Source organism: Fulmarus glacialis, unplaced genomic scaffold (assembly GCF_000690835.1).
Source record: "Fulmarus glacialis isolate BGI_N327 unplaced genomic scaffold, ASM69083v1 scaffold4763, whole genome shotgun sequence".
Classification (NCBI taxonomy): domain Eukaryota; kingdom Metazoa; phylum Chordata; class Aves; order Procellariiformes; family Procellariidae; genus Fulmarus; species Fulmarus glacialis.
The window spans coordinates 1-15,237 of record NW_009200884.1 but is presented as its reverse complement, the minus strand read 5'-3'; the positions used below and the strand labels follow the sequence as shown (position 1 = coordinate 15,237).

Sequence of the window (15,237 nt, the reverse complement as noted above, 5' to 3'; positions counted from 1 at the left end):
CAGCAGGAACACATGTGCTATAGGAAGGGATATGAGTGCTGTAGAGAACCCTCAGTTCTTTGATAAGGGAGGGAATTTGTCACTGTAGTTGCCCTACCTTCTCATTCAGATTGGTCACTGAATGTGTAAAAGAAAACAAGAAAGCCATGACTGACTTTGTTTTTTCTAAGACCTCCTGACTTTTCTTGGTAAGTGCAATAACACCAACTTGGAAAAAGTTTAAAAAATGTCAAGCTATATAAAAAATTGTCCCTGAATGCAAAAACATGGCTTTACTTCTGTCATAGGTCACAGTCCATCTATATTGTCCTTGCTATAGTGATGAGGCCTGTAGCAATTGTATTCTGTAACTTTTGACTGTTGGTGCATCTAGGAGTTTCAGGCAATCTAGGACCCCATGTGTGGTGCTCTTCTGTTTCCCTCTATAGTTATGTGTCTACAGCACTCTCCTATGCCTTGAATCTGGTCCCTCCTGGAACAGTGACAGTAAAGAAGGTGCTGCAGCAAGGCTAGTATCTGGCACATTTTCGCCTGGGAAAATGGATGAAAGCACAGATTTCTCCTCTTGCTATTCTGGCTGTCATTTGAGTGATACATGCAAGACTATCCAGAGCAGGCCATGGAGATGTGCTGAACTGTTCGCCTATCTCAGAGATCACATCTAGGAGATGTGCTAAGTGTACCAGGCCATATTCTCTAGCCTGTTTGGCAACCCTGATGGATAGAAACTTTACTCTCAAATTTCAGCTTTTACTTAAAAGAAGTCTCATTATTCCAGAAGCCAGTACAATGATGGTTGAGTGATTCTCCTTATTACCTCCAAACATTAGACTAATTTTTACCAGTAATAGTATGTGGCTTGTTTTAGTTGTTTGAAAAAAAAAAAAAAATTAGTTCTATTCACATGGGAAATATGTTATTTTTTATTGAGAGATTATGTTTTCTTTTGAAAGCCTACTAACAAACAGAGCTAATTTGTTTTGCTTCTTTACACAGATACAGAGCCAGGTATCTAGAATATTTTCTCCAGGATGCAGTTCAGTTTCTATTAAATGGCGACAGTTTAATGCAGGTGCACCAGAGCCAATGCAGGCTCCTGCTCAAATACAATCTTTATTTAACAATGAGAGACTTCTTGTCTATGGATTCATCCCTCATTGTACTCAGGTAAAGACTGGAATGCACATGCACTACTGGATAGAAATTCATATGTAAAACAATGACAAAGGAAATACGACATTGTATTATATATTCTCTATGCAGCATGCACTTAGCTGCTTCTTCATTGCTAAATATAGTTAAGTTACTATTTAATTGTCATTATTAGTCTTCCCTCTAAGAAGTAGAGAGGAAAAAGTTACCTAATTTATTGTTCCTATCATTATACTTTCATAAATACAGGGTTCCTTTACTTGCGACTGTCCCCTTGTTATAAGGGGAAATATTTATAAACCTAGACATGCAAAGACTTACAGATTTGAGTTATATTTGGGAGACAGAACAGCATGCGTGTGTGCTGGTAACATAGCATGAGAAAGAAGAAAACTATTATTTTTTTCCTTTTAGGCCACCTTAAGAGCAGTAATAAATGACCAAGAACTACAGACCGTGGTGTAAACTATTGAACTACAGAAGACAACAGGAAGAGTGAGTTTGGCCAACGTTATTTGTACATGCCATAGTGAGACAAGCTGCTTTAAAGAACTACATGCTGCTTCATGCTCTTTTGAAGGAATTGAAACCCCTGTTTTCAGCAGCTCTTGCACTTTTATTTTTGCTTCTGATGTTTTAACACAGACTTTTAGTTTTCAGACTTTTAAAGGGAAACTGTTTTACATATAAGTGTCACCTTTCACTGTACTTTCTAACACAAAATTTAAGTTTCTCAGAATAGGAAGTGCTGCTTCTTATTTTGGCAGCCTGTTTGGGCTCTAGCTTTATCCTTGGGTTGGCTGTTCTTCAGGCGACCTCTGTGAAGAAGCTGCTGCAGCATTCTCTTTCATGTTGTAAATTGTTGCCATGTGGAACATCTCATCGCTAGTCTGTCATCTCTAGAAATGTATGGAAAAAGAGACAGTAAAGTGTTACTAGCCTTTCCTCTGCCTCAGTAACAATGAAGTAAGGAGTCTTTATGCAGAGGAAAGCACAACACCCATTTTGAGAAGGAAAACAATCAAAAAAGAACCATTTATTAAATCTAACAGGTGTCTACACTTGAAAAATCAAAAGAATAGTCAACCTTCAGTAATAATTCTGATGTGACTGTCACCCCTTCCCCACTAAGGGAAGCTGGTTTGTTTTCAAATAGAAATTATTTTGTTCCCTATTTAGTGTAATCTACTTTGAAAGCTACTGTCTTGGGTTGGTTTCCATGGACAGGTTGGTTGTGTTGGTTTCCATAAGGACAGTTGGTTTCCAGGGACGTGCCCTTCTACAGGCAAATAAAATTGGCAAGCAGAAGCAATGTATTTGCTTGCCATAATGAATTTTTGCTTTTAGAAAAATACCTGTACTACAAATTCCAGGTGCAGTTAAAAATAAAGTTTTGAAAAGTGTAAACTGAAATGGCAAAATGATAAAAACCAGGGTCAAAATTAGAAAAAATTATTAATTCTTGATGCTTTAGATGAACTCTGAGAATTCCTACCTGTTTCTTTTGCCAATTTACCTTAGCTCAAAAAGTAACTATTTGCTTAAGAGGTCTTCTTCAGAAGTGGCTCTCTTTGGCACCTATCATATTCTTCCAAAAATGAGCCAGTGGGAATGTTTTGGCAATTGGAACTGGAATACAGCTGGACTTTACCACATTGCCCCCACAAAACTCCCTGTCTTTGTTAGCTTTAACATATTGAAGAGACCAAAATTGTTTTTCTTTTCTATGAAAGACTCTTTTAGTTCAAAAAAGTAATTTCTGGTTAGTACAGTTCAGTATTTCCCTTTTCTGCGTACAGCCCCTCAGGTCAAAAATTACTTGATTATGGTAGACCTAATGATTTTTTAAAATTTGAACACTCTAGACTCACTTTACTTTTTCCCCAAATTCTGTATTTTTATGGACAGGATTAATTTACCTAACTTCACCTATCTAGATGTTGGTGGTTAAATCTGAGATAGTTGTCCAGGCTCTGTTTACAGTCACTGAAGAAAAATGTGTACATCCAGAGGAGCATTCTTCCTATCTGTTTTAGTTAGCCATTTCCAGTTGGGATTAATTGCCTGGGTGGAGTTTTCGTGTTTGTTTGCATGCCAGCTTTTTTTTCCTCATCCTTGACTCTAGAGAGAATGTGCACAAATAAAGACCTGGGTATTTTTTAGTTTGCTGAAATTACGTGAAATAAAAATGTACCTTAGGTGCAGGTTGTGATCGCTTTTCAAATGGAAAATTAGCTTGACCCTTCCTTAGAGAATGGGATTCTGTGTAAATATGGAAACTAATTGCCTGAAGCTGGACTCATAAATGAAAGGAAGAATTAAAAAAAAAAAGTTACTACTCTTATCATCAGTTTAGTTTTCTTTCTAGGTGCTGCACCAACTCGCAGCAAGAGCTTTCATTAATGACTATGAAGATGGGATTCTTCATGAGAATGAAACAGAACATGAGGTTTGATAATCTGAAATATAAAGTACACATTGAAAATGCTAAATAGCAAACATTTCAGTGGAATAGAGAGGATTTTTTTGCTTTGTTAAACATAACTAGAAGGTTGCAATTCTAATATTATTTTAAGGTTAAAGTCACCATATAATAATATCCTCCCAGATAAGATTTTGAAAAATTTTGGGACAGTCTTTTCTTCTTCCCCACTATAAGAATGTCCTCTATTGGCATAATGTGTGCATATTTTTCATAATCTATACCTTCTCGTTGTAGGCCATTGGTGATTCTTCTTTCCTTGTGACATATAATATTTTAATTTCGTGAAGATCAATACATACTAGTCCAGGGAAAGTCCATACCTTTTGTATAGGATATGGTGGAAGATAGTGACCTGTGTTTTACAGATAGACGGACTTAATGATCTGATGATCTGTTAAAAAATGGCCTTTAGCTAGTTAAAAACTTCCCATATTGCCATCTTGGCTTATTTGACTTCAGACTAATTCTTCTTATAAAATACAGCTGATTCTTACACTAGAAGAAGGATAGAACCAACAGTCTAACTAGAGGAAATGCATATCCTTACCCAAAGTTGAGTGAGGGAGTAGAGAATGTTAGAACGGAGTAGACAGTTAGGCAGGGCAGTATATTCACATGAGCTCTTCCTTTTACATTGCCTGTTTAGAGTGCGTAAGTGTGTTTATAGGTATTGGTTTATAGGTTCAGTTTTGACATCATTTCTTTTAGCTGACTGTATTTTTTCTACCTGTTCCATTTGTTAATACCTAACATCTAGATGAAGAAACAAATCTTGAAAAACATGATTATTCACCACAGCTGGGAAAACTCAGTTATAAGCCAGTTTACAAGCTTCGTTGTGGTTGAGAAAAGGGTATGTTTCCTATATAATATCTTGTTCCCACTAGCTTCTCTGTCAAAAGACTCTAAATTCTGTAACCTTGTACATATCTAAACCAGTTTTCCTTTTGCTGAACAATGATTATTCTTCTGCAGTAGAGCTAAAACTATTATTTTTTATATTATTTTGGTTTCTTCTGCAATATAGCAAGTTATTTTCCTTTTCTGTCTCTTACGTTGCTTGTCCTTACTTCATAATCAAAGTTTGTCAATCTGTGTGTTCCTGTTGTGATTTGCTACAAGGGTTTGTAATTCCTGATAGTGCTGTGGGAGCCAGACAGGTCAAAGGACAAGGCCACATGAAGAGTACTCCTCAATCCTTGGTGCAGAAGCCACAGAACCCTTTCTCATAAAAAGTGAGGATGCCAAACTATAGCAAACTGGCCACACTAGCTGAAGTAATGAATTTTGGATTGGCAAAAGTCATTCTAGGGGAGTCTGTGTTAGGTGGAAGTCACAAGGAAAGCGAAACTTGAAAAATCTCTCTTCAGTATTGCAGTAAGCTATGGAACTTTTTCATTTGTTTTCAGTATTAGAACAGCAGTAGGAGAAACAAAAGCTTTGCAGCAAATGGAAAGAAATACCTTGAAATTCAAGGGTCAGTAAGAAGAGTTTTCAAATGGAAAGCTGTAACATGATAAGCAAGATGATATCAGTTGGATTAAGTATTAGATGGGGCACAGAGAATGGGAATTCATCTGACCAAGTACATGTGTGTACATTTAGCAGTAAATCAGTCACATTTGCCTTCCTCTCATGGTCAATGGAAATAAATAGATATTTCTAGAGCTTGATTCATCTCGTCCTAAAGTTAAATACCAAAAACAGTTCAGATTAATTTTCTGAAGAGGTCTTTTTCTCGGCACTGATTATAGGGGTTACCTATAGTCATTATTTCAGATTCAAGGATCACTTCCTCCAAGCTCAAGAGGAAGTTCATCCCAATGAACAGGAAGAGGAAGTTCATCCCAATGAACAGGAAGTCAGGCAAAAATGCCAGGAGGCCTGGCGTGAACATGGATGAATAAGGAACTCCTGGAAAAACTCAAACATAAAAAGGAAGTATAGTGACAGTGGAAGCAGGGACAGGTAACCTGGAAGAAACTTAGAGACACTATCTGAGCATGCAGAGACATCGTTAGGAAAGCCAAAGTCCACATGGAGTTGAATCTGGCCAGGGATGTCAAAGACAACATGAAGGGCTTCTGTAAGTACATAAGTGGCAAAAGGAAGACTAGGGAAAATGTAGGCCTGCTGCTGAATGGGGCAGGAGAACTGGTGACACAGGGCATGGAAAAGGCTGAGGCACTGAACACCTCTGTTGCCTCAGTCTTTACTAGCAAGACCAACCTTTGGACACTCAAGGCCCCAGAGACCAGGGGGGAAGTTTAGAGCGAGGAAGACGTACCCTTAGTGGAAGAGGATCAGGTGCAGGAATACTTAAGCAAATTGGACATACATAAGTCCATGGGATGCACCCAAGAGTGCTAAGGGAGCTGGCTGATGTTATTGCGAGGCCACTCTCAAAAATCATTGAATGATCATGGCAATTGGGAGAAGTGCCCGAAGACTGGAGGAAAGCTAGTGTCACTCCTATGTTCAGGAAGGGCAAGAAGGAGGACCCAGGGAACTACAGGCTGGTCAGCATCACCTTGATCCCTGGGAGGGTGGTGGAGCAGCTAATCCTGGAAACCATTTCCAGGCACATGAAGGATAAGAAGGTCATCAGAAGTAGCCAACATGCATTAACCATGAGGAAGTCATGCTTGACCAACTTGATAAAACTTTGAGGATGAAATGACTGACGTGGTGGACGAGGGGAGAGCAGTGGGTATTATCTACCTGGACTTCAGTAACGCTTTTGACACTGTCTCCCATATGATCCTCATACAGAAGCTGATGAAGTATGGGCTGGATGAGCAGACAGTGAGGTGCATTGAAAACTGGCTGAATGGCCAGGCCCAAAGGGTAGTGATCAGTGGCAGGAAGTCTAGTTGGAGGCCAGTGACTACCGGTGTACACCAGGGGTCAATAGTGGGGCCTGTCGTGTTCAAAATCTTCATTAATCTTCTGGATGATGGGACAGAGTTGTACCTTCAGCAAGTTTGCTAATGATACAAAACTGGGAAGAGTGGCTGATACACCAGAGGGTCGTGCTGCCATCCAGAAGTACCTCAATAGGCTGGAGAAATGGGCTGACAGGAACCTCATAAAGTTCAAAAAGAAGAACTTTTACAGCTTTTTACAGTGTCCAAAACAGTTCTTTCATCATCACAATTTACTATTTCATATGGTATATTAATATAAATAAAAGTAGGCCTGAATAAAGAATTCAGTGGAGATGCTGGATAAAACAAGGATACCTTTTCCTATTTTTACTGTTTTGTCTTGATGTCTACATTATTATGAAATAAACAATACCAGTAGCATATGTACATTATATGAGATTTTTTTGGAAATACTGCTTTCTTGAGTAATAACTCCAACATTTGCAATTAAAGATCAAAAGACAGACATGCATTCCAAAAAACATCTGATTAAAAAGCAACTATAAAATGCAGTGCTGTGAAGTTATTAGAAATTCCCAGGTCAAGGACTACTTTTCAAAATAAGATAACTCAACTGAGTCAACTTAAATATCCTTCTTTATTGCACCTGAATAATCCATCTGGTACATAACAGAAGCAATATTCAGAAGAAAAAATATGTTGCAGATTAGCAAGGGAACACCTGTGTGATTTCATGAACTAGTTGTTTACGCAGGGTATCAACAGATTATTATCTGTCATTCTGATTTTTATATATCCGTTTTTGCAATTCTTCAAAAGATTTAGTTTCCCCTTGTCGATATGATGCCTCTCAAGAAACAGATTTCTAGAATGTTATGTTTGAATTACATCTGTAAATATAATAGCTTTAATCTCATTTCTAGTCTAGGATTACTTTTTTGACCCAGTGGAACAAAACATGCAGACATCTTAAGGCAAAAGCACCTACACAACACAATGCAGTACCATGCAGAAATACCCAAACTAGCCCATTCAGTTTGGCACTGTATTATACTATGTAATTCGTCTTTTTAACGTGATTTTGCAGAATGCAATGTATTTTAAGCACATCTATAATAATGCTTATATTTGCTTTCCTTTAAAGGGTGACAACAGGATTCTGACAAAAAGAACTGTGCAAGATTTGGAATTTATTTCAATTATGTTGATTTGAACAAATTATACATACAAATATATAATGTCCACCTTTATATTTCATGTGAATCTAATTACTGACAATACATTGTCCCTCAATATAGTAAAAAATGTGAAGTTACATTTACTGATTTTTTGTATATACTGAGTATTTTTAATGTACTGTGTTATCTGCTTATTCTCTGTTTTCAACACATTTCAAACTCACAAAGAAAAATGCACTGTCTCTATAATGCCAGAAATTTTTCAGATTCATAACTGTGATGCATTTTAATTTAGGATGCTTATGAAACTTGTTCTGCTGATGCTCCAAACATCCTGGAAATTATAGCTCAAGAAGATGTAGATTTTTTACCTTACATGGACTGGGACCAAAAGTCAATGGAATCTGGCTTCTTATTTTCAGAAGAAATTGCCTTTGCACCGGTAACTACATTTAATATATGTTCTTATTGCTAACATTTTTGGTATATTATCCAGTTGTGGTGCTGTATTGTATGTGTAACCATACAGTAATTGTTCATGAAATCTGTTCAATTTTTAATTATTTTGGATATATTTAATGCCACACAAGTACTGTGTGGAATTTTACTATAAACACAAAAATTTGGAGGAACCTGTCCCAAAAATACACTTAAAAATATCATGAGCGCAGCAGAAGTTTTGAGAGACAATATGATAATACAGATGACTTCTCTCTTCCAGAAGAAACTAACACCTGTTAGAGCATTCTCTCATAAGAATATGCTAGTGCAGATGAAGCCTTAAATTCAACTCTTAAGAAACTCGGAGGGGGTGGGGGGAGTGTGTTTCAGGGAAAATCAAGGTATTGATCCATAACTAAGTCTCCACTAGCAGAGAGGTACAGCCAAAACAGAGGGACTACTGGGAATGGAGATGAGCATGACTGGAAGAAAAGGACATATTGCTAGCATGCAATGGGAAAATCCCTGGGATGAGGGGGGAGCAATGAAAGAAACTTGAACTAGAGAAATTAGATGTTTGCTAGTTGTGGTAGCTCTGTCTTGACTTTGGAAACTACAAGAGATACCTGCATCAGTTAGCCAGCAGGTATAATTCTGTCAGTCCATAAAGTCTTAACAGATTAAAGATTTACATCTCCAAGTTGTGTAGGGGACTCAAGAAAATCACTATTTGTCTATTAAATTATGTAGTGCATGACCATGATGTGCATTTAATATAACTGAGGAGCATCATCTCAGTCTGTAGTCTGTAATGTATTAAGATTGTGAGCTATTTAGAACAGTATCTGGGTGTGTGTTCTATAACTTAGGTCAACTCATATAAAGCCATTTTCCTGATCCTTTGGCCCAAGAATTCCTAGGCAGAAGAGTACCAAACATCTACGTTGGTGTATCGTGGCAGTATAGCCAAGGCTCACTAGCTTGTATGCAGCAGCTACTGGATGTCAGCTAGTACATGGGCCAGAATTGCAGCACAAGCAGGATCCATCCTTCACTTTGTGTAGATCTATCTTCTGTGTATGTACAACAATATTGTACAGTGGAACTTCCTTGGCTCGTAACCATCATTATATTAATCATTTTTATCTTAATGATGTAAAATACCTCTCTGCTCGTATTTTGTCGCAGTCAAATTTTCCTCTGAAAAATTTGCCCAGTGTAAGGTAGAAAAGGTTAAGAAATTTTTAGTCTAACTGATATATTATTTTCATTTTGAACATATGAATGACAGTATAACGATACTGCACACAATATAAGAAGAAATACCGTTTTGATTAAAAAGATAAAAGTATTTTACTAATTCTGGAATTATTTTGTTCCCTTGTAATTTTACTAAACAGGCGTGTTCCCCAGCAGCAGCCAATGTTTATTCAGCTGATTTTGTAAGTGAGAATGGTGAACCTGAAAGCTTCCAATTTTGATCTGAAGAAGTTGCTGTTATTCAAAAGAGCATCTCACCAAAAAACATGGCACAGGGCTTTGTAAATGTTTCTGAACTTGAAAGTAGTACTTGCAGTCTCAAATCAAATTTCAGTTTTGGTAGAGGCATCACAAAGGAGAGATCTTCTGGAACAAGGTCATCTTCACCACATGATCTTCATCTGCCACGTGTTGCTTTCTCGTCATTTGGTTTTAAAGCTAAGTCAGGAATTGATCTGACTCAACAAAAATCACTTCAGACACCTGCACTTAAAAAATTAGATGTTTGTGTGGATGTTCCTGAACCTCCCCCTTCCTCCACCCTTTCCCTATTCTTTTCAAATACCGGTGGGGGGCTTCAAAGATGGTTTTTATTCTTGGCTTGCTCCGACGCAGGGTTCAGGATGCTTTGGTTCACCTACCCCTATATGCACAAATTCTGAAAAGACTAATGTTGAAAAACAAGTTATTCCCAAATCTCCTGATTTTCAAGCTAATAGAAAAAAAGCATTGCCAAGATCAGGGTGTAAGAAAAAGGCAGTATGTCAGTGTAATGTTACAGCTGCTGAAGAGGAATTTACTGGGAAGGTTAAGGTTGTGGTAAGTCTTCCATCAGTAGTCTTTTATATACAGGATGCTACACATGTCATGCTGAAATCCAAGTTGCATTCAGCTAATGAAAGCTGCCTTAAACATGTACGTTTCAAGGTTCATGGATATACAGCCAAAAAAGAACATGGTAAGGCTGGTAATGAGGCTGCTTTCCAATTCAAGAAATCTGAACTTGAAATACAGAAAGCAATCTTTTTGTTTGGTTGTTTTTTAGTTATTCTTTTTCAAAGTGATAAATCTTATACTGTGAATTCTGCCACTTGTTCCTTACTACTCTAATAGGCGAATTTTAAATGGAATTGCTTGGTATCATGAAGTAGTAGCTATATGGGTAATGGTCGTAGAATAAGATTCTTAATGAACATTACTCTGTTTCTTCAGGAACAATCTTGCTCGTTTATGCCAACACAGATGATTCAGCAAAGACTTCCGTTCAGTTCGGTAAATGGGAATGAAATTCCTGAGCTCCAAAATCAGGTGCAGTACCCATCCTCTATTCATGCATTACCTAAAAATAAGATATGAGCAGAAGGAAAAAATATCTTCAGCCCTGCCCTGAGATAAAGATTTTGTAAATTATTTTGTTTTCTTTTCTTTATAAACTGATTTTATAAAGAACATGATGACATCAGAGTCATGGTATTGTGGTATTTTTTGTTTGTTTCATGGGCAATCCATCATGCTTAAGAAACAGTATAAAATCGGAGCCAACAAGTGGTGACAACATCTCCAGAGTCAAATTTTACTCTGGATTTGCCCAGTGTAAGGTAGACAGGGTAAGAAATTTTTATTTTAAACAATACATTTTTATTTTAATTTTGAACATAAAAACGACAGTATAATGATAATGTGCATAATACAAGAAGACATACAGTTTTGATTAAAAAGAGAAAAAATGTCTCACTAACTCTGGAATTATTTCATTCCTTGTAATTTTGCTAAACAGGAACTTTCTCTAGCTGTAGCTGATGTTTGTGCAAATGCTTTCCTAAGTGGGAGAGAATGAACCTTTTTCAAGCAGAAAAAGAGGTTTCTTTTTAAAAAGAGGAGTGGTTTTTAAACTTTTATATGCAATTACTTTGTATCATGATGTAGTAGCTGCATGGATAATAGTGGTGAGATTCTTAGTGAACATAATCCTCTCCAGGAACAATCAAGGTGCTTTATAACAACAGAGAAAGAAAGGATTCAACAGAGAATTGAGTTGACTTCTGTAAACTGGTAAGAAATGTTTGCACTCCAAAATCAGGTACAGTACCCATAGTCTATTTGTGCATTACTTAAAAATAAAATATAGGTAGAAGGAAAAAATATTTTTACTTGAGTCCTTTCCTGAGATAAAGTAAAATACATTTATAAAATGTTTATAAACAGATTTTACAAGTGTATGTTGACATCAGTCATGCTATGTTTTATTACTTTCACTGGCAACTCAGCAATGAATATGTAAGGAACGGTATAAAATCAGAACCCTTTTACAGCCTCCATCAGTTTGCAGCTTGAGGACTTCCTGGGACAAGTATAAAAACATATAGGGGAAGCTAAGTGGAAGAAATAGATTCAAATAATGCACATTATGCAAGAAAATAAAAAGTAGCTGGGTTTTAGAGAGTTGGACTGAGAGATATCGCAGCAGGAACTTCCCCTGGACAGTCGGACCAATTGCTAGGGAAACTGAATGAAACTGTACTGTCCAAGAATCCTGCAGGTAGGAGTCAGAGCAGGTAACGTTTAGCTTTGTAGGTTTTGGAATATCCCTTGTGGTGGGAGAAGTCCCTGTTCCGCATAACCCATCTCCAGTTTGGTGAGTGTACCAACTTAAGGGGTGAGGTGGTGATCAACAATCAGATTGTGGATCACACAGTCAATATCTGTAAGTAATAAACAGAAAGAGGTTTTCAAGAGTATGATGATCCAAGTGAAGAAGCCACCGTGGGATGCCCTCAGTGGAGACTCCTGTCGTTTATCAGCAGAGATTGGCCATTCAGCAGGGTGGTCTATTGAACTCCCTTTTGCTGGGAGTACGCCCTGTACACTAGGTTCATCAAGTCTTACAGGTGCCCCAGCTTCTTGTTCCTTTGTGCAGCAGAGTCCACCTAGTATTTGCATCCTCATGACTCTTTCTTGCTATTTTTTTAAAGCATTGCTTCGTTCTTTGTGTAATTAATTTTATTTTATGTAAGAAGCTTGTATGTGACAGTAGTAAAGTATAGCCAACCTCAGTGTTAAGAACAGATACATATTTTTCCTGTATTTTTGACAGGACACTTTTATCAAATTATTTCTAAACATTGAACCATTACCATATGCCACATGGATACAATGGGGATTAGAGTAGTAGACTTGTGATTGACTCTTGTGGGAATTAACTCCCAAAGTGCAGTTCAAGACCTCTTCTTTTTCAGCAGAATTGCCAATTGTTGAATTTTAAAAAGAAATGTTTCTCACAGATTCTTACACTAATTAAACTTAATATTCTACAGATTTTCACTTTTTACATAATTTGGATAATTACTACCTAAACATCCATTTAAAATCATATATTATCTCTAAATTACCTCAAACGAATGGTTATAAATTTGTGTCTACAGTTACAGTTTTCTAAGACATAAAGCTGCAAGGACATGCAGAGTTTCAAAAGTATTTAATATTGAAGAATAAGTACTTGAACTTGTTTGTGTAAGCTTTTCAAAAAATATTTAAAATAATTCTTCTATGTCTATTTTCTTCTTGCCAAATAAATTTTCAGTGTCCTGAATCTTTGGCTTATCCATATCTTTGTTTATTCCATAGGATGGCTCTTGGAATCTTAGCCCACAGTTGGGAAAGATCTTGAAATTTCATGTTGATCATTTAATTAACAATTTCCTTATTAGAAAAGGCATTCAGTCACTTGGTAAATACTTTTCTGTCATTAAAAAGCAACACATTGTATTATATTTCCTATCTGTATGTGTTATAACTCTATATGTCTACTGGAACTCTCAATAAGATACGCTCAGAATTTAAATGGATCTATTAATTTAAAGTTTTCAGAAGTGCCTGATTTTAATAATACAGTTTCTTCTCAACTTCACATCTCCTGGAGAAATGTGTGGAGTATGTGAGATAGATGGATAGCAACAGAGGTTCTTTTATCTCAATTATTGTATCTGCTATCTTAATATCTATTGAAGAAAAAAAGGGAAGAAAAGTCTCTCCTAGGAGAAAGGCAGAGATCACTTCTGCTTTTCACATTTCAAATAATATGAATAATATTTATATAATTCTTACACACACACACACTGTCTGGAGCATTCAGTATGCACTCCACCTATACACACTTTGCTGTTTGATTCTGTCAGTTGGTGCTGTTTGCTGTCAGCAGACCAGAAAACTTGGGGGGGGGGGAAGGCAATTCCTTCTTTCTAAATTATTAGAGGGCGCAATGCTTCATCAAAGGACAAAAATCTTACAAGGATCCCATTATTGCATGTATTGAAATCAAAGTAGATTAGAACCCAAGCAAACACAAACTGCAGAAATCCCAACAAAGCATTACCAAGTTTTAGTTTGAAAGCCAGGAGCATGTTTGTCAAATCATTTATGTGAATACTCTTGATAGTAGTGATTGTATGGTGAAACAATTAAATAGCATTAGGACAACTGATGTTTTAAATTGATATGGAGTACTTTGCAGAAAGTACCTTTTCTGTTGTCAAGAAATCATTTAAATAGTAATACCACTTCCCTTTTCTTCTTCCTTAGGCCCAAATGGAAAAGAAAAGCTACTGCAGTTGATTGCTACTCTTCTTGTGCTACAGTTCATACACTGCACAAAGGAACTGAAAGGGATAGTTTTCAAAACACTGATGAAACTGGATGATTCATCTAATTCAAGGTGTGCTTTTAAATAAAATCTTACAATTTAATGTAGTTATGTAAACCTTCTCAACATACAGAGATTAATTTCATTATAGAGAGTCAATGACTATACTACAGGATATGGCTGTAGAGAAGGGAATGGAAGGTATTAATCATTGGTGGCACGCGGTTTCTTTTAAGAGGATGGATGAAGGAAGAAATACTTTGCAAAATATGATACAAAAATTGAGAAGCATAGAAAGTAGTAAAAGATATTTTATACTTACTAGAATCATTGAATAATTCAGGTTAGATATGACCTGTGGAGGTCATCTCTTCCTTAAAGCAGGGCCAACTCAGATGTTGGGTAAGTTTTTCAGGATCTTGCCCAGCTGAGTTTTAAATATCTTTAAGGATGGAGACTCATCAACCTCAACTTTTTTAAGGGCAACCTTTTCGAGTGTTTATTAATCACTTATTTTAGAAATTAGGAAAAAAAATCTACTGGACTTTTCCTTGATGTGCCAACTTGTGCCTGTTGGCCTGCCCGTTTTTAGGATTATATTTATGGCTTGGTGTTCTTCACAAGCATACACCATAAAATATTCTGGACAAGACTTTTGAAATTATTAGAGCAGATGATTCTTCACACCACAACTTCCACCCTTTCCTTTAGTTGTGGGGAATGCTGGTGCTGGCTCAGTCTGAACCCCATTCCCCTCACTTTTGTATGTCCCAGTGCTCTATTATCTTTTGAATATAGGGTCCCTGTGTCTGGAAATTCCTTTTCTTTGGGGGTGAAGTGAACAATTATCAGCTCGCAAGTTTTTTGGTAGAGGAAAGACAAAGGTCTTAAAAGAAGCATGAAGGAATAGGCCTCCAGTGAATCTAGATTGCCCCAGCCACCAACAGATTCCTTGTGCCAAAATGGGAAGCTTTATGCACTTCATACTTTACGGGGCGTGTAGGAACAGGATAAAGAAAGAGTCAGGACAGCCTTGGAAATCTTCCTCCCTCTTTTGAAACTCCTTGACAGAGGGGAAAAATTGGCTGTATAATTTTGGCTACTCTAGTCAGGAATACAAATAAAATTGCTTTGACTGCTGGATGAAAGCAATTCTAACATGTGAATGTGACGCGGAAGTCACGGACACAACGC

The 15,237-nt window shown here is 36.9% G+C and overlaps 1 pseudogene; it reads left to right on the top strand.

Moving 5' to 3' along the window:
• Positions 1-14,115, top strand: part of LOC104073818 — a 16,219-nt pseudogene extending 2,104 nt beyond the window's left edge.
• The last annotated feature ends 1,122 nt before the right edge of the window (positions 14,116-15,237 follow it).